This window comes from Taudactylus pleione, unplaced genomic scaffold (assembly GCF_031769625.1).
Source record: "Taudactylus pleione unplaced genomic scaffold, aTauple2 ptg001500l, whole genome shotgun sequence".
NCBI classification, from domain to species: domain Eukaryota; kingdom Metazoa; phylum Chordata; class Amphibia; order Anura; family Myobatrachidae; genus Taudactylus; species Taudactylus pleione.
This window is the reverse complement of record NW_028285898.1, coordinates 121,490-127,353: the sequence shown is the minus strand read 5'-3', so window position 1 is coordinate 127,353 and position 5,864 is coordinate 121,490. Positions and strand designations below refer to the sequence as shown.

At 53.8% G+C, this 5,864-nt stretch overlaps 1 pseudogene; it reads right to left on the bottom strand.

The window, feature by feature from the left end:
• Positions 1-271: 271 nt before the first annotated feature.
• Positions 272-1,143, bottom strand: LOC148442454 (uncharacterized; annotated as a pseudogene).
• Positions 1,144-5,864: the final 4,721 nt, after the last annotated feature.

The following is a 5,864-nucleotide window of genomic DNA, read 5'->3' as shown; positions in this document are numbered from 1 at the left end:
GCATCAAAAGAGAGAAAGAAAGGTAGAGAAGATAAAAGACAGGGGGGAGGAGGAGGGGGAGCAAAGGGGGAAAAAAACCTAACTTGGCCCAAGGTGAAAACCTGAAAAAACCTGCCCGGATAACAATAGCCAATCAGTTTTCGTGGTTCAGGGCAAAAACAGGGCAAAATCCCTCAGGGCCCCCACCGATAACGGTGACGAGCGGTAACAGAAAAATTCCACGTTATAATAATACAATAGTAAGACAATATACAATGCAGAAGCAAACATATCAGTGCCGAACATAGCGTTTATAAGCGTTCGATTTCCATCGCCCTAGCACTTTAATTTCTGAAACCGACCATCCAGCACGGGCTGCGGCTGTAGCCGCCCCGATCCGAAAGGAATGGGAACCGTATACCCCTTGAGGCAAGCCGAGGTACTGGGTACACCGCTGAAGGACAGATCGGAATTGATACATGGTCAAGGGGGAACCATCACCATGGATCAACCACGCACCTGGCAAGTTGGGCCGAAGGCGCAAATACTGTCTGGCCAGCGCAACTGGGCAAACACATGCATCCGAACATGCCGCCAAATACACCCAGCGACCTCTACCCAACTGATCTGTTTTGGATCGCTGCAGCTTACACATCAGAGACCGGGCGACGATAATGTGTGAATAAAGTAAAGCAGGAGGGGCCCGATGAGAAGCAGCTACCAACTAGCTGATGTGAAAAGCCCCGTGAAAGGCCATCGCAAAAGCGAGCCGGAAAAGTATCGTTTCATAAGGGGACGTGCAAACATCAGACAATACAATCACAAACTAAAAAAAAGTAACGAAAAAGTAACTGGTCTTCTGGGGTCATCCTGAACCGGGGCCATTCTAGCCCAACCTTTAACAGCCCTTTGTACTAAGAATCCCTTGGTAAAATCCCGACGCCCATGCAAGCGCAAGAAAAACGAAACGCCGCAAATGATTCTCGCCACCACCGCCCTGGACTTACCAGCAGAATATAGACCCCATATAAAAGATAAAAAGACTTGGTAAATCCGCTTACCTCCGTCACGCTTGCGGGAGAAAAAGGACTCCCACTGGTTCCAGGCAGACTGGTAGGACCTCAACGTGCTGGGGGCGAGCGAGTGCCGCACTAACCCCTCCATTCCGGACAAATAACCTGCCAACAATGAGGGGGGCAGATATCACCAATCGCTGCCGCAGAAGGTGCAAGTTCCCTAAATCTAACCCATTGAAAGCGGGATAGCGCATCTGCAATGGAATTGTTTACGCCGGGAACATGCCTTGCTTCGAAATGAACATTACATGCCAGACAGCGCAAAACAAGCTGTGCAAGGAGCCTGAGAACCGTCAAGGATGTAGACTTCTGCCGGTTAATACCATAAACTACCCCCAAGTTGTCGCACTAAAATATGACATGCCGGTTACGGAGCCGATCACCCCACAACTCCAGGGCAACAACTATGGGAAACAGCTCGAGTAAAAGAAGATTCTTGGTCAGCCCCCCGGCAACCCAAGATGAAGGCCACTGGGAAGCGGACCAAGAGTCCTCCAGGTAGGCTCCAAAACCAGTAGCACCGGCTGCATCCGTGAAAAGCTGCAGCTGTGCACTGGCAGCTGGGGGATGCAACCAAAAACTAATGCCATTGTATGTTTCCAAAAAAAAAAAACATCCCAAACTCGAAGATCTCTCCTAATTTCGGAAGACAATCGTATGAAATGATGGGGTCGGCGTGTTCCTGTGGTCGCTCTCTCTAATTTACGACAGAAAACCCGCCCCATGGGGATTACCCTGCATGCAAAATTGAAGAGCCCTAGTAACGATTGCCCTTGCCTCAAGGTAATCCTACCTAGTGACAATGCAAGCGTAATGGCGTCGCGAAGCTTCGCTATCTTCTCTGCAGGCAAACGGCAACAACCGGCAGCCGTATCGATCTCGATACCAAGGTACGATAGACGAGTGCAAGGCCCCTCCGTTTTATTGGAAGCAATTGGGACCCCGAACTCACTAAACAAAGCCTGCAGAGAAAACATAAGCTCCGCACAATGAGGGGAACCAGCCGGCCCAACACATAGGAAGTCATCGAGGTAGTGGGCCACCCCGGACTCCCCAGTGCCCACGCAAACGCACCAATGCAGGAAAGAACTAAAAGCTTCAAAATAAGAACACGACACAGAGCATCCCATGGGGAGACACTTGTCGAAGTAAAAGCCGTCCTCTAACCTAAAGCCCATGAACCGAAACGAGTCGGGGTGCAAAGGCAATAGGCGAAAGGCAGACTCCACATCGACCTTACCCAACAAGGCCCCCGTACCCTCCAATTTCACTAAACTAAGGGCATCTTCGAATGACTGATAACAAACCCGAGCTAACAATTCGGGTAGGGCATCGTTCACCGACCCCCCAGCTGGAAAGGATAGATGTTGTATCAACCTGAACTTCCCGGGGGCCTTCTTGGGCACCACTCCCAATGGAGAGAGAACTAAATTGAGCAAAGGACGGGCAGCAAAAGGCCCAGCCATGCGCCCCAGCTGCACCTCCTTGGCCACTTTGTCTTTCAGAATACCCGGCAATAGGTAAGCTGAACGTAAGTTTTTGGGTTCCCCTAACAGCACATTACCCACCACCGGGAGCTGAAACCCCTCGGTGAAGCCATCAAGCAAAAACAACGCCGTCTCGCGCAATGGGTACCTAAACAACCACTTACGGATTGCCTCCACGCGGACTGGCGATGGAGCTCTATGGAGCGGCACCGGACCCAGTAGGTCTGGAGCCAGCGGAAGAAGCAGGGGCAGGCAATCTGGGGCATTCCTTGGCTGGATGGGGGGCACCGCAACGCAAACAGTGGTGTCGAAAATGACACCGGGCTCCCGCTGCACTATTGCCGTTGTTAAAAAGCAAAACAACGGCCTTTGGCAGCCAGAACCTTAGAGAAACGACTCTGGGCGTTTCCCTGGCCGCCGGACTTCCGTCCGGAAGATACCTCAGTGGTCAGAGGAGCGGGCTGTGTTACCTCCAACCAGACTTCCACGTCCCTCCACCCCAAATCCATAATTTTTACGCCTGACTGTTTGCGGCGAAACTCCTCGTCGTACTGTCGCCATACAGGGCCGCGTGACGTACGGAAAAGCCCCTGAATCAGGTGAAGGTATCGTATCACGTTCATGGCCTCTTCCGGACGGGTTTTAAGGTAACAGCCCGCAAAAACATAAAAGCCACTGAGCCAATTTATATAAGAACGATGGACATCCTCCCCGATGCCCCCTTTCTTTTTTGCAGCGGCTAAAGCTTTGCGAGATTTGGACGTAAGAGCAAACACGTCAACGTACTTGCCCTTATTAATTTTCTCACGCATACGCGGCCTTAGCCCACTGAGAATTGCCGTATTAGCACAGCGGACGACGTCCCCTGGGCTAATATCCGATTCCCCGCTTTCACTGGAGGACCGACGACGCCGACGGCGGCGACGCGACCATCTAGATGCACGTGAGCGACGCGGCCGCTTGGCTTTACGACGGTGATGCCTACGACTTCCGCTAGAAGTGGATGTATCACTAGATTCTGAGCTAACTAGCCCCTCACTCCACTCACTATCCGACTCACCCGAAGTGGACGCCCCTTCATCCTGTGGGGTGTCATTGTATCTGTGACCCTCGGCCAATGAACCTGATGCAGAAACGCCGGACTGCCCAGGAACGACCGGATCCGCCACCCGAAATGACTTCCGGGAATTATAAGACGCGGATTCCTCCACACCTCTTCCGGAGAGACCTGCAACAACAGAGGAGGAGGCCAGCGACAACGTGTTCACATTCCCTTCATTCCCACCCCGTGTGGCGGGACCAGACCTTGAGGGCCTGGTACCAACCGGCAAGGAAGAGAGAGACGGAGGAGACAGAGGAGAAGGAGAAACGGTGGTTGTCACAGGTGCAGGTAGGCTACACATCGCGGACAACTGCGCAACAAGTGGCGTCAATTGCTGTAACGCAGGAGTCTGATCCCCTCCGCCGGACCCGTTCACATTATGTAATAGAGGCGTAAGTGCGCCTACCAGAGCCACCAACACTCCTGTCAGTGCACCTAACTCTGGGGAGGGCGTAGGAGCAGGGGTACTAATGGCCTGAGGGGCACTTGTGCGGCTGGCAGCATAGGGACAGGAGGACCCCCAATCCCTTAAACCATGCACGCGCGTATTAACCTGCCTATCACCCCGCCTGGCATATGGTCGTTGCGGGAACACAGCACCTTCCTCACCCTAACTGGATCCTGAAGGATCAGGAGATCCTCCTAATTCTGACCCTGACCTCTGTAAGCCAAAATGGCCGCCGCCCTCTGCCTCTAAAATGGCGCCGGCGTCCCTAGAGGACCCGGCCGCCAAACTGCTGCCTTGATGGGGCCGTTCATATGCCCGCGGGCGCACACCCGCGGGCTGCCGGGACCCCTTATTATTGGCGCTAGCGCCGCGCTACTGGGTGGGGAGGCTGGAGCCCACCGGCGGCCGCCCCGACCACGTGGTACAGCAGCGGTGCTCCCGCTGCTATCGGGGGAGGAAGCGGGAGCCCGCCGGCGCCTACCCCGCCTGCGGACAGCTTGAATAGAGCTGCCGCTATCGCTGGGAGAGGACGCCAGCGTGCGCCCACGCCCCCGCTGGCCCTGAACCCCGGAGCCATCCACAGACTCCGGAGCTGGAGCTGCGGTGACTGGTGATGGAGGGGGAGCATCTGCGGCGGGGGGGAGGCCAAAAGACACCCTCAGCTCCCTCTCCCCGGCCAGACAAGAGGAGGCCCACCTGCGCGTGAGAGTCCCTAGGGACTCTACATAACGCGCTGGTATAGGAGCAGAGCGCCGAGGACTGGACATCTCAGCAAGCACTAAGGTGAGGAGGTGGGGGGGGGGTTGAATTTTATTACTATACTACTGCGGGCAGCACACTTAGGATAGAGAGAGGGAAAGGCAGAGCAGAAAAGGCAGAATAGAGAAAGTAAGAAAGTAGGAAGATAAAGTATAAAGAAAGGCTTTATCACAGCCCAAATATCCTGTACTTGCCTGAAAGTCCAAGAAAAAGAAGAGGCAGAGCCCTGCCTAACACTGAACTAAATCACTAAACTCCTCCCACCAGTATGACCTACACTATCCTAATAGGCTGACAAAAACTTACCAAATTTAACCCTATCAATACCACTATACTGATTCCTATCTGTGCACTCAAATCCCTAGGGGTTTAAGCTACGTTCCTGTACATAAAGTACTCTCTTTCCTCAATAGCTGCAGCAGCCAGACACCCCAGAATCCAACCAGTGTTCACCTAGAGCAGCACCAGTGGCAGTGAGCCAGGGGTGGGACTGTTAATTGGTGCTTCTGCTAATTGGCTGACCAGAGGACCTGATTCAGACCCACTCGCTGTATGCGTTCGCTTGCTCGATGCGTATACAAATTCGGGAAGGCAGGCGATCGCACGCCAAGGCATTAGCACGTCCACTTTGTCTTGGCGTGCGATCGCTTTGCGTATGGAGACGTCCACTAGCCTGCCTTAAGACGCCAACTTGCACACGTCATCTCCAGGAAGTGTATGCAACTATCGGTACATTGGGTACCATCGGATGTGATCGCAGCGCTTGAGGCTGACCATACCCTACCGCAAACACTGCGAGCACTTTAGTGTAAAATCCAGCCAGGTGACGTGTACTATGACACTGCCTCTAAATTATGCACGCCTCTGAAACGGCATTGAGACGCTCAGGCACGCCTGCGTTCGCACCTCCACTCCCCCGTCTCTAGCAGCCAGCCCCTGTCACCACCCACAAACATCTTCTCCTGTCACTCACTCTGCTGGGCAGTCTATGCACAGTGACTGAACGCTTCCCG